We start from the raw sequence: 16,464 nt of genomic DNA, 5'->3' as shown, positions 1-16,464 counted from the left end.
GACATTTAATAAGAAAAGTTTGAAGCAGAAAATGAAGTTGTTGCAAAATTTAGATCCTTGCAGAGTGAGACAAATGACAGGTTTGCGTGGTCATTCACTGGCTTGTCTTTCCAGGAGAGTATGCCAGAGTGTTTTTCATCATTTCAGGATGGTAGCAGTGCATCATAATAAAGTGAGAAAATTAGTGAGAATGTTGTATTATGCTAAGAGTCCAGCAATTATGCTTAAACAATTATGTGCTGCTCTTTTGCATGGTTCAGAAATAGATGTGAAGAATATTTGTGAAGAAATTGAGTTTTGTTACTTTAGTAGTAAAGATGAGAATGTTCAAATTGACCCTGAAGTAGAGGGTAATGTTGAAGATAATGTACAGGTTTCCAGTACAGATAATTTTCAGAAGGAAATTGCCACTTTTCAGATGAAATCAAGTGAGAGGCCTAATTTCACTTGTGTATGTTGTCGACGCACTTATTATAAGAATCAGACTAAAGTAGTGGATTTATATGGAAAAAGTGAAAGGGAAAATAATAGTGAATGGAAGGATTTTGCCACATACTTGATGGTAGAAAATTATTTTGATTTAGGATCGGATCAACGTGTGTGTACTTATTGTTGTAATAAATTAAACCAAAACCAGATGCCTGCTAGGGCAGTACATAATAATCTGGAATTGGTTGAGATTCCTTCTGAATTGAAGGATTTAAATACTCAGAATGTATTTTGATTCAAAGTATCCATCCCTTTCAGGCTATTGTAAGAATGGAGCCAAAGACAGGGAAGTTGCCTCCAGCAGATTTACAGCGAGGATTAAAGGGAAGAGTTGTTTATTTGCCTCTAGATTTGAACAAAAACATTAACACAATTGGAATAGAAAAAGTGGAAGAGGAACCTCTGGTTATCTTAGTTAATGGGGTTCTGACAAAGAATAAGAAAATATGGCAATATTTAGTGGATGTTAGGAAAGTCAAAAAAGCAACAGTGTATTTGAAGACAAATAATAAGTACTATAAGAATGTATATGTTGCAGAAGAGGAAGTAAGTGATGAAGAGGATAGCGATTTGTGTGTTGGCCAAATTGAGAAAGTAGAGGATTCTAAAAGTGAAGAAATATATGAACATTATAGTGTTCATCCTTTGCATTCCTAGGAAGTCATGGGGAATGCTATTGAGTTGTTTCAAATGAAACAAGCTAAAGGGAGTCCCATTAGTGTTTGGGAGGAAAGTTTGGAAGCTCGGTGTTTCCCACAGCTATTTCCAACAGGTCGAGGAGGAAGATATGATGAGCGACCTCATCAAATTCCTGCGTCTGAATACCGGACTTTACGATTGTATGCAGGCGATCCTAGGTTTCGTCAATGCATTCCATATTTGTTTCATCTCCTGTTTGAAAGCGATCTGTCTGGACTGTCATATGCAGTTAACCACATCTTAAAAAGTGGTATACAGATGCGAAATATCTCGGCAAGGGACTTTATGCATAAAGTCAATGTCCAAGACAGTATTTTGGATTCTCACTTAATTAATCTCATGGCGTGTCAGCGTGGTACTAATGAGTACTGGTACCGTCGTCATGGTGATTTAAAATGTATGCTGAGGAACTTAGGAACTCCGACATGGTTCCTCACTCTGAGCTGTGCCGAGTATGGCTGGGAAGACTTACTTGAATTTCTACGGGAGGCAAATGGAAATATTGAAAACATTGAATTCAAGACACCTGGAGAACTGTGTTCTTTGGATCCTGTGAATGTATGCAGGTACTTCAATCATAGATGTCTTTTGTTTTTTAATTTTTTTTTATTTTCTGAACATTTTTTGTTTTTTTTGTATTTTTAGAACAGTTTTATGTTTTTTTTGTGTTTTTCATGGAGGGGAAACAACAAAAAAACAGGCATCGAAAAGGGCTCAACAGGAGCAAAGAAAAAATTACTGCTTGGGTGGGTTAGGGCAGTTATGGTTATCATACACCAAGTTTATTAAGTTTACGCTCATGTTGCCACATGAGAGCATAGCACCACAATGTATGCACGTAAACTTCATGTGCTTGAAGTTTGGCTGTATGTTTGGCACAGTTTCCTGTGCCTCTCTTACAGTCAAATTTATATTAGAAGTTGATTTGGCCACAGGAGTTGTCGGGGGATTATCTTGCAGATCCCTTAACTCTGCCCGGCTGTAATTTAATGGATGCCACCTGACCATATGGCGATGCATAGTATAGTTGCCCATACTATACTTTTTCTCTGTGCCTCGAGATAATCTTTTTTTGCAAATTAGGCAGGTGGCATATTTTGCATTAACTTTCTTCTCCCCTCGAGGAATTGAGAAAAATTGCCAAATGAAACTTGTTTTCCTTCTGGAAACACGGGGCAACTCCGGAATAAATTCAGGTTCATCAGTGTCGCCTTCTTCTAAGTCGTCTTCTTCTTCCTCTCTGTTTGAGATGAATTGAGATGGTGGTCCTCTCTTGTCATGAGGAGGTTGAGGTGGTGGTGGGGGTCCACCAGCTGAAGCAAAGATAGAAGCCATTGTAATCAAAATGGAAAATGGTCTTTCTCTCACCAAGATGAAAGTCAGAGTGAGGAAAGAAGAAGGGGTTTACGTGATTTTGGAAAAGCAAAAGTTCGGAACCAATGAAAAGTGTTATTTTTAGATCACATGACCTAGTCATACATCATTTGGAAACCAAAAGTGAAATGAACCAATGAAAACTTCGATAAACAATTCACATGACTTGTTCCGCTCACGTTACGCGGTGCGCGCCGCGTCCCGCATCGTTTCCGGTTCGCGGTCCCGAGCACTTTCGGGAGCGCTAAAGCGGCGCGTCATAAGACGCATTCGCGACAATTATACGTCGCGCTTCCGCGACGCGTCACAGTTCCGCTAACGTAAGGTTTACCGGTTCGCGTACTAGATCGCGGCATCAAGATGAGCTAACGGAAAGCTTCCCGGTTCGCTTACCGGAAGCGAAGAAAAAAAATATTTCAATTAAAATTATCAATAAACATCTGAAATATATTTTAAAAAACCAATGAAATTCACAGAAAAAACCATAGGTTATAGTCCATATATAGTTAGGAATTTGCATTTACAAAACCTTGAAAATTCAATGAAAAAACCATTGGTTATAGAAGATATATAGTTAGGAATTTGCATTTACAAAACCTTGAAAATTCAATGAAAAAACCATTGGTTATAGAACATATATAGTTAGGAATTTGCATTTACAAAACCTTATTTTACTCGCATAAAACCATTGAAATTCCATATATAGTTAGATGCGCTAACTATATATCGCGCACCCGCAATCCACTGCTGATGATGTCACATATTACATCATTCATGACATGGTCAGTGACATCACTGATGACATCTCAAATGACATCACTGATGACATCTCAAATGACATCGCTGATGACATCACTGATGACATCTCATTTGACATTACTGATCACATCAGTGATGATATCATTCATGTGATAATACGATGAACCTCTTCAGACTCTAATATAACCTTAGATACAATCAGTGTAAACAGACACTCACAGACTGTCACTCATCCATGGAGTTACTCACACACCTAGTCAGTCATGCAAAGAATCAATCACACCTCCATTTCCTCAACTATACAGTTATACAAACTTTACTTATTCAAACATATACTAACACATATTTACTCTCTTATACAATCCCTGATACAAGTTCACAATGATCCATACAGCCACTCACACATTCACTGGCTCTTATGCACAGTTATTTATATATGTCAACTCTCGCATGTACTGTGTTTTACATATGTACTTACTTTGACATGTAGCATTGAGATATCCAATCACTCACCAATACACTCATGCACACAGTCAACCACCCATACAGCTGTTTCCACATGCAGTTTTGAAACCATACATCTAGTGAATCAGCTGTTCACACATCTATGCACAGAGTCACACACCTCCCAGCCACTCACACACATACTCAGTCTCCCATACAAATACTTGAGCAACCAATCAAGAACCCATATAGTTACTCATATAGCTACTGATCAACACATGCAGCAGTTTACAGAACAACAGATATAATGATGCACAAATTAATACAGTTTAATCACTAACCCATGCACTCAGTGAGACACATTTAATCACTCCCTCATACAATCAGTCATGCACCTACTAAATCCTTCATCCAGACATTTATACATCCACTCATTCTTCAATATGTAAGACATATTTTAACTTTACAGAAACATACAGTCACTGGATGTTGTCATCAGTGATGTCATCAGTGATGTCATTTGAGATGTCATCAGTGATGTCATCAGTGATGTCACTGACCATGTCATGAATGATGTAATATGTGACATCATCAGCAGTGGATTGCGGGTGCGCGATATATAGTTAGCGCATCTAACTATATATGGAATTTCAATGGTTTTATGCGAGTAAAATAAGGTTTTGTAAATGCAAATTCCTAACTATATATGTTCTATAACCAATGGTTTTTTCATTGAATATATATATATATATATATATATATATATATATATATATATATATATATATATATATATACATAATTCATGACATGGTCAGTGACATCACTGATGACATCACTTATGACATCTCAAATGACATCACTGATGACATCATCCATTGAATTCGGTTTGCTTAAATATTTAAATAAGTATTATATATATAAATATAGCAATCCGCCTTGAAGACTGAGTGGATGTATAGGTGTCTGAATGGAGGATTTAGTAGCAATGTGATTGACTGTTTAAGTGACGAATTTATAGTGTCTCACTAAATATATGGGATAGTGATTAAACTGTGTGAATACCTGTATCATTCTATCTCTTGTGGTGTAAACTACTACATAAGTTGGTTACTAGCTATGTGAAAGTCTACATTAGTTATTAATTAGTTAAGTGAGTATTTATATGGGATAGTGAATGAATGTGTATGTGGTTGGGTGATACATGTGTGACTGTCGAAAGATGTGTAAATAGTTGATTTAGTAGATATATGAGGTTAAGACTGTATGTGGAAACAGTTGTTTGGGTGAGTGAATCTCTTTATGTGTGTGATGATGAGTAAATATATTTCTCAATGATATATGTCCAACAAACTAAAAATATAAAAGGCAGTGTATGTGACAATTGTTGTATATAAATAAGTATACATAAGACTCAATGATTGTATGAGTGACGTATGGATAACTGTATACTTGTAATAGTGATTTTTGAACACACTAAGTATGAGTTACTATCTACATGAATAAATAAAGTGGTGTTTGTGTAAGTGTGTAGCTTAGTAAATATAAGTATGATCAAGTGTTTGCATAAGTGAGTAGAATGTGTGCATAAGTGAATAGGATATGTGCTGGTGTGTAATGTTGATGTAGGTGTATAAGTATATTTAATAGTGTTCTATTGATCTTTGTTAGCATGTATGACTGAATCTATAGGTAAGTGTTTAGATGTGTATGTAGATGTAGGAATCACTGAGTGGATTTTTTTTAGAAACTTGTACTTGTGTGTCAATGGTTTAAAATATGGTACTTCATATTTTATAATGAGTGTTGAAAGGTTATGCTACTGTATGATGAGGTGTATCAGTTTGTCACATGAAAGATGTCATCAGTGATGTCATTTGAGATGTCATCAGTGATGTCACTGACCATGTCATGAATGATGTAATATGTGACATCATCGCAGTGGATTGCGGGCGTTCGAGTTACAGTTAGTACAACTAACTATAACGGGGGAATTTCAATGGTTTTATACAAGTGAAATGTCTAGCTAACTATAACACCCCTAAAACCTATAGTTTTTTCAGTGAATTTATAAGGTTTTTTAAATGCTAATTCCTAACTATAACTTGTCTGAAACCTATTGTTTTCTCAGTGAATTTCTAAGGTTTTTTAAATGCTAATTCCTAACTATAACTTGTCTGAAACCTATGGTTTTTTCAGTGACTTTCAAAGGTTTTTTAAAGGCTAATACCTAACTGTAACATGCCTGAAACCTATGGTTTTTTCAGTGAATTTAAAAAGTGTTTTACATTACATTATACATTACATTACAAAATACACTTTCTCAGAATGAATTACTTTAGTTTAAATACTTTGCAAATAGGCAATAGTCTTCTAAGTAGAGCAGTTACAGTTGTTGTAATGCGCAACGCAATTTCAGACACAATGCAACATTGAGGTCAATGTGAATTTTTAGTTAAATGCAATTAGTTACTTTTTGGATTACTTTTCTAACCACGGGACTGGATCCTAGATTCAGTCCTGGTACATCTCCTGTAAACAGTTGAGTAAAAGCGTTTTGGTTACAGTAGTGATTTTTAAGGAATATTATTGTATTTCAAATTTGACACTTAGAAACTTTTTCACATAGAATCACCAATGTTATCCTATGGGAGGAAATTCACTTAGCAGGTAAGTAGTGTTAACGTTACTTTTTCTTACTCAGTGATGGCTCCTGGATCCAGCACGGGTGCATCTCCTGTAAACAGTTGAAAGAATGCGTTTAAGTCATACAGGCATTTTTAGGGAATATTTTTAGTTTGTGAAAATAGACACTTAGAAACTTTTCTGGTAAAAACCAGACAATGGATTACTATGAAAGGAAATACAAGTTACTGGTAAGTACGGTTAGAATGACTTTTCAGGATCAGTACTGGGCTCAAAGAAGCAGCACTGAGGTCACTCCTGATAACAGGTGAGTAAATCGGAATTCGTAGTTCTGCTGATTTTATAGGAATTTTATAAAGTTAAAAAACTCCACACTTGAAAGAATTTCCAAGTGAAACCAGTCAATGTTAGCCTATGGAAGGAAATTCAAGTTACTGGTAAGTATTGTTAGAATTACTTTTCAGGATCAGTACTGGGCTCAAAGATGCAGCACTGAGGTCTCTCCTGATATTAGGTGAGTAAATCGGAATTCCTTGTTCGGCAGATTTTTGGTGAATATTTTAAAGTTCCAAAACTCCACACTTAGAAGAATTTCCAAGTGAAAGCATTCAATGTTACCCTATGGAAGGAAATTCACTTATCAGGTAAGTAGTGTTATCGTTACTTTTTCTTACTCAGTGGTGAATTCTGAATCCAGCACTGTTGCATCTCCTGTAAACAGTTGAAAGAATGCATTTAAGTCATACAGGTGATTTTTTAGGAATATTTGTTGTTTGTGAAAATAGACACATAAACTTTTCTGGTGAAAACCAGACAATGGATTCCTATGGAAGGAAATACAAGTTACTGGTAAGTATGGTTAGAATTACTTTTCAGGGTCAGTGCTGGGCTAAAAGCAGCAGCAGTGAGGTCACTCCTGATAACAGGTGAGTAAATCGGAATTCGTAGTTCGGCTGATTTTAGAGGAATATTTGTATGTTTCAAAAATCAACACTTAGAAACTTTTCTGCTGAAAACCACACAATGGATTCCTATGGACGGAAATACAAGTTACTGGTAAGTATGGTTAGAATTACTTTTCAGGGTTAGTCCTGGGCTAAAAGATGCCGCACTGGGTTCTCTCCTGATAACAGGTGAGTAAATCGGAAATCATAGTTCGGCTGATTTTAGAGGAATATTTGTACAATGGTGAAGGAAGGGGGCGGGGCCTGAGGTGACATGTGTGCAAACATGCCCTGTGGCACGTTTTAAGTTGCAGGATTAAGTGCCCTTGGATCCTGAGGTCCCCTGAGTGCCAACTAGCCCACCAGGTACCTCTAGTATGCACCAGGGGGCTGCATTGCAGAGAGGTGTTCAGAGGCCATGCCCCTTTTTACAACACTCTGCAATGCAGCTCCATGGCGCTAACTAGAGGTACCTGGCGGGCTAGTTGGCCCCCAGGCACCCTCAGTATTGACAAGGAATTAATTCCCCAACTTAAACCGCGCCACAGGGTGTGTTTGCACCCATGTGAACTCAGGCTCTGCCCCCTCCCTTCACCACTGTGCAAATGCGAACAGTGGCGCGTTTTAAGTTGGGGGATTAACTCCCCTTAAATATCGAGGGTCCCTGGGGTGCACCTAGCCCACCAGCTACCTCCAGTAAGCGCCACAGAGCTGTGTTGCGGAGAAGTGTAAAAAGGGGCGTGGCCTCAGAACACCTCTCTGCAACGCAGCCCCCTGGCACATACTGGAGGTACCTGGTGTGCTAATTGGCCCCCAGGGACCCCCAGTATTCAAGGGGAATTTGTTCCCCCTCTGCAAATGCGCCAGGGGTGCGTTTCCAGAGTGGTGCAATAAGGGGGCGTGGCCTCCTGCCGCAACCCTGTTTTTTAAAATATTTTTTTTAAGAAGGGGTCTATGTAGCCCCCCTTCTTTTTCAAATTTTTGGGCCCTGGGACTCCATCCCCCATGAATTATTTAAAATATTTGGAGGGGGGCCATAGTCTGCCCCGGGGCATAGGCCTTTTTTTAAAACTTTTTTTTATTAGGGCGGGGGCTACCCCTCCTGTGGCCATTTATGGCCCCGGTGACCCCATCCCCCGGGGCCGGCCCTTTATTTTATTTAATTTTTTTAAAGTTTCTTTTGGGGAGGGGGCCGCGTGGCCCCCCCTACCGGACCACTAATAGCCCCGGGGGATAGCCCTCGTCGTTGGGTACCGTGGAGGGGTCCCCAATCTCCCCACAGTCCCGCCGGCTGCCCGCCTCCTGCGGGAACCGCCATTGCTTTTCCATATGGGGAGCACCTAATATGCTGTTCCCCATATGGAAAAGCAATTTGCTTTGCTTCATTGAAGCAAGAGCAGGTTTTCCTGCACCCGGGACATTGCAGGAGCCGGCCCTGGGGGGTGGCGGTCCCCAGGGCCTACACAAGGCTCCAGGAGGGGCGCCGCACGGCCCCCCTCCCACATTTATTACAATCCCCAGGGGGTGGCAGTCCCCGGGCCTGAGGGGGGCCCCGTGAGCCCCCCACATACATTAAATGAAAGTTAAAGTCATTTATATATCTATGGGCGAGGTGGATCCATGGATTCTGCGCGCATTGTCATCGTACCATAAGCACACCCTTCCGATCATGCGCTGAATGCTAATTGGCTGCCAGGTGGTTGTCAACATTCGAAACCAGGAACTGTTGGCAGCCATTTTGTGCCTCAGTAGAAGCGTTGCTGAGGAAGTCAGTGGAATATGCGTGCAAAACGTACAAAGGGGGCAGGGTAGAAATACTTTTACCCTCTAGACCTGCTTAGGGGGTCCCAGAAGGACCCCCAGGGCACACAAAATTGTTTTTTTTTAAACCCAGCAGGTGCATGTAGGGTGCGCAGACTCTGCAGTAAAATAAATAAAATAAAACAGAGCTTTTTTTATAAATAGCCCCCGTGGGGCTAAATACCCGGGGTAAAATCATTAAATTTTATGGGGTGCCCAGAGGAGTCCCCCAGCCCCGGGGATCGTCATCCCCCGGGGCTAAAAAACAAATGGTGGGGTAGGGGTCCAAGGTCCACAAAGACGCAGGGACCACCACCCCCGGGACTTTATGTATTGTGGGAGGGGGACTGCTTGGCCCCCCTCCTGGAGCACTCAAGGGCCCGCTACCCCCCGGGGCTACAAAAAAAAATGGTTGGGGGGGCTGCAAGATCTCCAAAGCCCCAGGGACCACCACTCCCAGGGGCATTATATATTGTGGGAGGGCCGGGTCCTGCAGTGTCCCGGGGTGTCCATCCCGCCCTCCCATAGCAAGGAAATCTGTTCTCTCTTTTAAAATCTAAATCAGATTGCTTTTCCACATGGGGAGCTGTATGTTAGTAGTTCCCCATGTGAAAAAGCAGTGCCGGCTCCCAAACGCGTAGAAGTTGTGCACCAAAGGCGCTGGAGTCGCGCACCCTACAGAGTATGAGTCGTGCATCCAGCGTGTGCACACCAGGGGTCCGCACTGAGCGCTGCGCTGGTTGCGCGACTTTTAATTTTACCGTAAAAAAATAGCCCCTATCAGTAATTTCTAATATCCCCGGGGACCCTATCCCCCTGGTCTTATAAAAAATGTTGGGGACCGTGGGGGGAGCCACAATGCCCCCACGGTCCCTCCGGCTTCCTGCAACCTTCTGGAGCTGGCATTGCTTTTCCGCATGGGGAAAAGCTAACCTGCAAGTGGAAAAGCAATCTGGTTTGGATTTTGAAAGTGAGAATATATTTCACTGCTGTGTCTTTCAAAATGCAAACTAAGTTTGCTATGGGAGGACGAGAGCCACGAGACTCCCGCCTTCTCGTAGCAAACAGCAGTGTCCCGGGGGTAGGCACCCCGGGACACTGCAGGAGCCGCCCTGGGGCATGGTGGTCCCCAGGGCCCTCGAGGGGTCCAGGCGGAAGTCCACGCAGTCTGCCTCCCACAATGCACAAATCCCCGGGGGAGGTGGTTCCCGGGGCTTGAGGGGGGTCGTTGAGGTCCCCACACTTCTAAGTTTGCAGGGGGGCCTTAGAGTTTCTCACTACCATTTATTTTATAGCCCCAGGGGTGACTCTCAGTCTTGTACAAGAAACAGCAATGTTGAGAAATCGTCCGGTAAGATAACAAAGGATTTTAAGTCCATTTTCTGCGTTTTTGTCGTAGTTTGCAGGCGTTAAAGCGACGACAATTTTAACTCCGTCTTTATAAATATGCCACTAAGTTTTGTAATGTCAAAAATCTCGTCTTCCATTTAAATAGGCATGAAGTATTTATTGAAGTTCATTGTCAATCGTGAAGCAACACTGTCTAATTGTGATCGATAAAGAATTGAATGAGTTGTGTACTTGCTTTGCTCGTAATGTGCATAGGGGCAGATTTACAAGTTTATTGCGTTACTATTGCATCACTTTTAAGATGGGAAAAGTGACACAAAAGTGGCGCAAGGGGGTTGTAAATCTGGTACACAGTGTTTGACTTTGCTTTCCTTTCTGTAATGTTGAGGATCCTGGGTAAATATAACGGTTTCTGTAAGCTAGTACCTTTCAACCCTACCACCAAACGTTTTTCTGCCTGTGACCATAGTAACAGTTCATGGAACACTTAAATGAGCACAGAGGTTAGAAGTTCACCACACTATGTTGCTAATCGAAACAGTTACTGTGCTGGAGTTTTAAAACTTTTCCATAGGAACCTTTAGTCGTAGCTATAGACTGTGGTGAATATGTGGTAAAGAGTTAGCCTCAGTATTATACTTCAAGTTATAAATATCATTTCTATTTTTGAATGTTTTCTAACTATATCATTATCACACTAAATAATAGTGAAATGTTGTCAGAAAAAGAAGACTTATATACTTTTTTTAAATGAACTTTTATTAAACAATAATAAATAACTGGAAACGTAACATAAAGATAACAATGTAATAAATAGCTAGAAACATAACTTTTAAAAAAACAATTCAACAAAATGTTATGTGGATTCCAATAGAAGTAGGGTAGGTAATCTGCAAAATAAAAATGAAAAAAGTGTTTAAAGTTAGATCGATGTGACTAAATGAGGTCAAACATTACAAGTTAAGGTAACACTTGGTGAAATTTAGTTATTTGCATGTCTGCAGTGTGCCTGATACACAAGAGGTGTCTGTATGGAAGTGCCTACTGCGTCAGATTTACACTATGGACCAACAGGTCTTTAAAATGATTCAGAGATGAGACAAAATTAGGTGAGAGATCAAGTCATTATGCAGTCAATATTCTTTAGGGCTCATTTACAAGACTCTTGCGCCACTTTTGTGTTACTTTTCCCATGTTGAAAGTGACGCAAAAGTGGTGCAAGGGGCTTGTAAATAAGCTCTTTTATTTATAATGCATTTAATAGGAGGCATTGTATACATAGGCTGCTCTGCTTACCTTCTGTAAACACTGTGGTCAACAGTGTTCACAATTTGAATTCAGCTTTGGTTGTACACTGCAGACTGTTTTACATTCAGCCTCAGCAGAGTGGACAGTAGCGTCCATAACTTTAAAAGAGAAAGAGAAAGAGAAACGATGTGAGAGAGAGAAAGAGAGAAAAAACGACATTAAAACTGTAAGAGAGAAAGTTATAGATGGAGCAGTTAATACTGGAGAAAATCTTCGTAACTCATCTTTTTGCCTCCTTTGTGTGTCCAAGCATGTGCCGGTTCATTGTGCACCCTCTAGTTTAGTGATCTGAAAGATAGTATATAGAGTTAATAATAGCATAGTACATACAACTGCACACATATATCTTTGCTTTATTTATTTGTACGCTAAGGATAATGTATTTCATCCAGTTCCACTGTAAGAAGGTGTCTGTGCGCTGTTTTTCTTCCATAGTAGTATATCCCCTGCACTCCCACTGCATAGCGGTGAGTTCACAATATTGCGTACCTAGACTGTTGCACCCCATTGACCTGCAGAGTCCGGGGGTGAGTGTTTAGAAGCTCCTTGCGCCTCTTTTTTCATGTTAAAAGTGACAGAAAAGTGGCGCAATGGGCTGTAGATCTGCCCCTCAGAATGTTGTAACCTATCCTCACTGCTCGGAGGTAATTGTACATTCCTACTCAGTGAAGCTGCTGCACACTATCCACTTTCTCTTTTCATAGATAAGTTGTTGTTGTTTCGGAAACAGGTTTCTTTGCTCACCTTGGACCATTGGCGTGATTCAAAGAGAGTGCACCATGTGTCGAAGCAGGCTTCTCAGATGTTGTTATGATGGCCACGTATCATCACAGAATACACAAATGTAAAGCTTTGTAGGTTTTTAGGAGGGGGTGACACCAATTTGTGAAACACAACCTGTAATACAAAAAGGACGTTTGACAGATTATAAAAACGTTCCTGCTATTGGAAAAATAAAATGTGAATGGAATAAGAATCTGTATATAGGACAGCGTTCGTATAAATCGCTGCGTAATTTTTTTTGTATCCAGTCTGCTGCAGCCCATCGACTCCCTCTGATGCGCACCCAGGCCTCACTGCTCACCTTTTCGTGGACAGGACACCTTCTACATCATGCAGTCCTGGCTAACGGCATACTCGTGCTCCCATCATCATCACAGGTTGTTCACCCGCTCACTCCTTCGGGTACCACTAACTCAGTGACCAGAGAGGCCCGCACGTATTGGTGGGCCCTTGTACTCGGTGGTTCGGGCCTACGTGAGGCGTCGTAACCACTAGGACGGGCCATCACAGCGCTTGCAATCAAAGCAACTCTAAAATGGCGTACAGCACAAGCGCCCTGTCTTTTTTATTGGTAGGGTCACGTGTGTAGTGACGCATGCACTGGATGGGTGTGGTGTGGGTATATACCAGCCATGAGGAAGTGTGTGTGTGCCGTCCTGACAACTATACCTGGAAGTAAGAAATCAGTACAATGGAAATCTGGGCACTGTTTCGTTTTTTATCTTCCTAGTAGCATAAGTGGAGTGGGCTGGCCTGACATATGCCAGGGCTGCGCGAGGCTCTAAACCATGATTCCGGAGCTATGGGCGTGGTCCCGCAGTGACCTATAGGAGAAATCAAGTGATTTGGGTGTCCGTTTTGTAGTGTTGACGTCACCCAGGTGTTAAACAAAAATATGTCATTATATCTGTAAAGTTCCACAACTTGGCCAACATGGAAGGTACGGGGTATAACTGACTCTATATTAGTTCATAGTCGTACACATAAAAGATGGTGGACATGACGCATTTCTGCGATTATGAATGTTTGTTGTACATTCAGTGGAGTGTTGTAGCTGTAGTAATAAAGGGCTGTGAAAGGTTTAAGTTGCAGTTTTTGGCACATGAAGGACAGCTAATACATATATACGTATGTGGTTATTCAGGTACACTGTAGAACTTGGTGCTGAAATCAGTGTTCGAGGCTCGAAGTTGCGTCTACATCCTGTTATTGTAGAGTAATGACGTAAAATACAGTGTCTGAAAATGTATTCGTTTTGGGTTGATTTTGCGCTATATAAATATGCTAAAAAAAAATTAAACAGGAGGAATAGCCCACACTTACTGTCAGAGGTATGATGGTTGTATGCACTATTTATAGCACAATATAATGTGGTAGGGCGGAGGAGCAGCATTTTACAAACACAATAAATTCACAGACACAGATAGATAGTTGAAATGGGTACAGGCATGTGTGCTCAACTACATTGTATTACATTGTTGCTGGTAACAAGTAGAATAGTAATCATGATATCATAAACAGATATTTAATCATAAATGGTTTATGATTTTTGCTGTACAAAGGTAGGAGCATTGTATGTGAAATAATACACAGAAGATTCTATCGTAGAGAGTCCATGAGTTGTGGTGCACTGAGGTAGGGGCGGTTTGTGTGGAGCGTGCGATGATGCGTGGTCCAGGCAGACCGCACTGGTAAAAATGCGTTTTGACTATTGAATTTTGCCTTAACAAGGGCACATGGTGATTATTTATGTTGTACTGAGTCAGTTGTACGTCTGGTGTTTATCGTTTGCTCACCCTGCGATGATGCGTGGTCTGAACGGGCTGCACTGAAATCATTCACTGTTGCATACTGGACTATATGAACTTTGAGGGGGATACTAGCATTGATGGTTATCAATTGCTGTGCAAACTAGGTGTACTGATTGCTCCCCATAACAAATTAAATTATTCCTCTTCACGCAGTGCACTGTAACTTTCACAACTTGGGGACGTATGTTTGGTGGCGATGTTGAAGGTGATACCCCAGAGGTACGTTGTATTGCTGGTAGTGGAGGTACATTTTGGCGCAATCTTCTACATTCTTTGTTATCATATTTCACACGATGCAGCTATTGAAGGTGCTTGCACATACTAGCAGTGCAACAGCACTATTTTTTCTCTGCTTTAAATAAATGGAGGGTGAATTTAATGCTGTCTATAGTGTAGATGAAAAGGTAAATTCAAGTTGGAAACCGAACTGTGAACAGTGTACATTGAAGCTAGTAGTCCGTATAGTTATAGAACAATGTTTTTTTCACTTATTTTAACAAAACCTGAACACATACAGTATAATTGTCTCTACATTAAATAAATCAAGGTTGAATTTCCTACCGTCTATAGTGTAGATGCAAAGGTGAATTTAAATTCTAAACCCTGCTGTCCGCAGTGTAGATCTTAGGGTGGAGTGCATTATCTGGAATTATGATTGAAGTGGAAGATAGAATATGTATGCAGCGTGCATTTTATTATTCAACTAAATCTATAAGTGATATAAAATACGTTTTTCAAGGAAGCATAATAAAGGGATATTGTGTAGGGTTTGATAGGTGTTATACTTAGTTTGGTTTACACTGAGTTAGTGGTATCTAAAACAAGAAGGTTCTGTGGAGCCTGCGATGATGTGTGGTCTGGCCAGGCCGTACTGATAGTAATGTTTTTTGTGTTGTGAATGGTGCCTTAGTAAGGCCATGTGATAATCATTTTTGGTGCAGTGAGTTACTAGTACCTTTGGTGCTTAGCGTGTACATATTCTGCAATGAGGCGTGGTCTGGGGGAGAGGGGGCACAGTAATTGGAGTAATGTCTTTTGTCGATTGGATTCTTTATGAATTCCACTTAAAAGTAATAGTATGCCTCATTACTGGCATAAAACTGTTCACTCTTCTTTCTGATGATTTATGGTGCACCGAGTTAGTAATATCTTTGGTGCTGAGCTTGTACGTACCCTGCGATAATGCGTAATGCAGGGAGGCTGTACTGGGAGTAATGTTTTTTGCCTAGTAAATTCTGCTTTAATAAAGCTACGGGGAAATAACTTGTGGTGCAGTGAGTTAGTGGTACCGAAAGGACTCAGCATGTGCGTACCCTGTGATAATTCATGGTTCGGGGGGTCGCAGGGGTATAATGTCTCTTGTCTACTGGAATGCGTCATGTACAATCGTTATTTTATCTGACAAAATCTGAACACACATACAGCACAATTGTCTCTGCAGTAAATTAATCAAGGTTGAATTCTTTACTGTCCATAATATACATGCAAAGGTGACTTCAAGTTGTGAACCCTGCTGTCCGCAGAGTACATCGAAGGCTGTAGTTGACACAGACATCGAGGAATGCTTTTTATTTTTGTCACATACTTTAATACAATCTGACGACACAGTACTATTTTTCTGCCTTAAATAAATCGAGGCTGAATTTTATGTTGTTTGTAGTGCTTATGCGCCACTGGTGTCAAGTGGTAAACTCTTTTGATTGCAGTGTACATTAAAAAACAGAACTCACTACAGTCATTGAGGAATGTTTTTTGTGGCATCCATTAACAAAATAGTATTTTTCTTACATAAATCAAGGATAACTTGAATGCTGTCTGTAGTGTAGATGGAAAGCTGAATTCAGGTTGCGAACCCTGTTGTACGCAATGTAGATTGAAGGCAGTAGTCGAAACAAACCTTGATGAATGCTATTTTGTCACAGTCAACAGAATCCGAGGACACAGTACAATTGTCTCTGCCTTAAATACATCGAGACTGAATTAAATGTTGTTTGTAGTGCTTTTCCACTTCTGGTATCGAGTAGTAAACTCTGCTGATCGCAGTGTACATTTGAAGG

Source organism: Lissotriton vulgaris, chromosome 6, assembly GCF_964263255.1.
Source record: "Lissotriton vulgaris chromosome 6, aLisVul1.2, whole genome shotgun sequence".
NCBI lineage: Eukaryota > Metazoa > Chordata > Amphibia > Caudata > Salamandridae > Lissotriton > Lissotriton vulgaris.
This window is presented reverse-complemented; position numbering follows the sequence as displayed.